The sequence below is a fragment of the Vitis vinifera genome, chromosome 10 (assembly GCF_030704535.1).
Source record: "Vitis vinifera cultivar Pinot Noir 40024 chromosome 10, ASM3070453v1".
In the NCBI taxonomy this organism is placed as follows: Eukaryota; Viridiplantae; Streptophyta; class Magnoliopsida; order Vitales; family Vitaceae; genus Vitis; species Vitis vinifera.
In genome coordinates, this window is record NC_081814.1 from 3,017,188 (window position 1) to 3,020,551 (window position 3,364).

A 3,364-nucleotide genomic window follows, 5' to 3' on the forward strand; every position below is an offset into this window, starting at 1 on the left:
GCTACCATCAAGAACAATAAGTAAAAAGAAAAATCATTTTTTTTTAAGAATGATTAAAGGAGCTCATTTTTTTAATTTCAAGAGTATTTTAAATATTTTAATCAAATATTTATTTCATTTTTTTTATTAAATAAATAAGAGTAAAAATAATTCAAAATGGGAACTTTTTTTGTGTTTCAACCAAATATCTCATTCAAAAAATAAATATACAAGTTAGAATTTTTTATATATATATATGTATATAAAAAGGAGATTGTCAATGTAAAGAACAAAAAAGTCAAAAAAAAGTTTTAAAAAAAAAATTCTTTTTCTTTTTTTTAAAGAATGATTAAAGGACCTCAATTTTTAATTTCGAGAGTATTTTAAATATTTTAATTAAATATTTCTTTTATTTTTCAGTAAATAAATAAGAGTAAAAATAATTCAAAATGGGAATATATATTTTTTTTTTATGTTTCAACCAAATATCTCATTTAAAAAATAAATATACAAGGTAGAATGAATATATATAAAATAAATAAAAAAGCAAGATTCACTATAGTCAATGTAAAGAACGAAAAAGTCAAAAGAATTTTTTTTTTTTTTTTAAGAATGATTAAAGGAGCTCAATTTTTTTACTTTCAAGAGCATTTTAAATCTTTTAATTAAATATTTCTTTCATTTTTTAGTAAATAAATAGGAGTAAAAATAATTCAAAATGGGAAATTTTTTTGTGTTTCAACCAAATATCTCATTCAAAAAATAAATATACAAGGTAGAATGAAAAAAAAAAAAAAAAAGAGGAAGGTGTTTCACCGGAGAAACCGTCAACAGTTAAAAAAGAATGGTCGAACCGTAGCGGCGATTCAAAAATAGGAACTTCACGAAGACATGACTAATCCGTGGTCCAAACAGTCGGTCCAGTCCGATTTTTGTAGAACGATTTTACATTTAAACTGAATCGGAGACATGACTGATGAACGGTTGAACCGATTGGTAGTAATTATATTGTGCTACTGAAATGAGGAACTTACTTCATAATCGTCTCCATCAGAGCTGCGGACGAGGGCGTAAGATGAAGCTGAAGAGATATCAGCCAGAGAAATGGACCTCCTTGGATCACGTAATATTGAAATGAAAATTTGATGTGCCTGTAGCTTCAAGAAAATACTGCGCCATCGATTCCTGCAAGGGTTATCAGCTGCGGTTGAGGGTGAAAGTTGAGCCTCCAGATCCTCATCACCATCGGAGACGCAACTTTTGCTTGACATCTGGGTTGTCGGCGAGAGGAAGAGCTTAAGCATCATCATAGTGTTTGTACTGGCAGTAAAATTCAAAAGAAAACCGGCAGATATGGTGTTAATGATAGTACTGTATAGGATCTGATTACCTTAAGTCTTTATACTGATGAAGCGGTAGCTGCCCGGTGTTGGTGGCTGAGTTTGATGCTGATTAGCCTGAAGAACTCCGGAGAAATGGATGAATGTAGAGGAGGTGCGGTCGAGCTATGTATAGGGGAAGCCCGGAGAGACCCGTCGCAGCGTAGTTTAGAAGGCAACACAGCTCTGCCTCTGCCTCAACAATTGGTCCACACGGCTCATGGCCCTAACCATGGGTGCTCGGGGAACGCGGTTGTGATAACGCGGCGGTTTTCCATTTCCTGGAACCTCACCAAGGTGGAAAATGAGGGTGAACCTTCTCCCCATGTTCCAAGTACTTCACCGTTTGCCGAATACATATTCTTTCTTGGTCATTCAATTTCTCCAACATTACTTACAAGCCAGGCCCAAACACAAACCACATTATGTGTGTTGTATCCCGATTCCTCCATTCTCTTGGTACAACAAATAATATAGTTTCTGCTGAGTGATATTTCTCCCACTTCAGGCAGAGCAGAGCAAAGTGCTCTGCAATTAATTAAAAGATTCTCAGTTGCCATAGGCAGATAATCAAGCTCAACCATCAATCTGGAAAAATCTTCCATTGATTCTATGGGAGGATAATATGCATTATGGGTCCAAATTCTATGGTTTTTAACTGTGAAACAAAATTGATCATGCAACATATTAGTATATGGTATAGCTATGATTAAATGTAGGTATATATAGTTTTAACCAAAATAAATGGTGGGATGACTCTAAAAATACTAATAATAATATTATTATTGATGGACGATGAACCAAAAGGGTCAAATTGGTGTCAGATTGCGGACTGGGTCCAATCTAATCTGTGATGAAACCTGATGCCCATCTTGGTAGCCCAATCTATGACCCATGGAGCCATCCCAATGAGAAAGCATATGCCCCACTGCCCACCATTCAACCTCTCACTGCCACCAACGATGTGTTCAATCTCAATAAACACGGCCTGAAACACCAAAATAGCTCCCACAGCAACACAAAACCAGCAGTTCCGATGGATGCCTTTGAACACATTCTTCTTCTCCAGCTTTCTGCAATTGAATAGATTGAAAACTTGGCAGAGAACATAACTGTTGAACACCAAGGATTTAGCCACCTCCAGATTGGTGCCCAGGATAGCTGCTCCGTTTCATTGAATGCTCACTAAAATGCCAACCTGATATGATGCCTGGGCGATAATGTTTCTCCACATGGCCTTGGTTATCAGTGTTCCACTATGTCCTACTGGCTGCTTGCGCATTAGTTTCTTCGCTGGTGGCTCTCTTAACAGAGCAATTCCCCCGGGTATTGCCACAATCAGAGTCTCCATATGATGAAGCTAATCGAGAGCCCTACAATAGTCATGGTGAGCTCCAGTTGGGTGTACTTCTGAACATTCTCATAAGCACATCTTCCATGCTTCATGATGGTGACCAAGAAACTGAAGTTTCGATCCAAGAAGTCTATGTCAGAAGTCTCTCTCGCAATTTTGGTGCTCCAAGTCCCTAGCGTGACCCCTACATCAGCTGCTTTTAGGGATGGAGTCTCATGTGTTCGCCCTCCAACCACTGCTACTAGGTTGGCCTTTTTGTTTCAAACACTCCATTAAAAGGAGCCAATCAGAAGGGAGGGCGTTTCCCATGATCAAGATTTGTTCTGCCTTATCCATCCTCTCCTGGTCGGAGCAGTCACGAAAATCTTTACCTTCAAGCACTAGAGCATTAGTTACATGTAAACCAAACTTCTGAGCAGTGGCTTCCAGCACTGAGACGTTGTTTGCTAAGACCAGCTTGATGTTAACCCCGGTATTTCTACAAGCTTTCAGAACTTCCGCTGTCTCTCCAACACACGTCCCTGAGACCCAGTAGTGCTATCAAGATTAAGTTCTTGGGTTCAACTCTTTGACCATCACTCTTCTTGTAAGCAAATGCAATGGTTTTGAGGTGTTTGGACTGCATCTGCTCAATAACTTGTTCAAAATCCTT

At 37.9% G+C, this 3,364-nt stretch overlaps 1 long non-coding RNA gene across 1 annotated transcript; it reads right to left on the reverse strand.

Annotated features, from left to right (window-relative positions):
- Nucleotides 1–882: 882 nt before the first annotated feature.
- LOC132254447 (uncharacterized) lies at nt 883–1,541 on the reverse strand. The gene is made up of 2 exons (XR_009466735.1): nt 1,370–1,541; nt 883–1,250 (listed from the first exon to the last, which is right to left on the reverse strand). It is a non-coding gene; the product is annotated as an uncharacterized LOC132254447 (long non-coding RNA).
- Nucleotides 1,542–3,364: the final 1,823 nt, after the last annotated feature.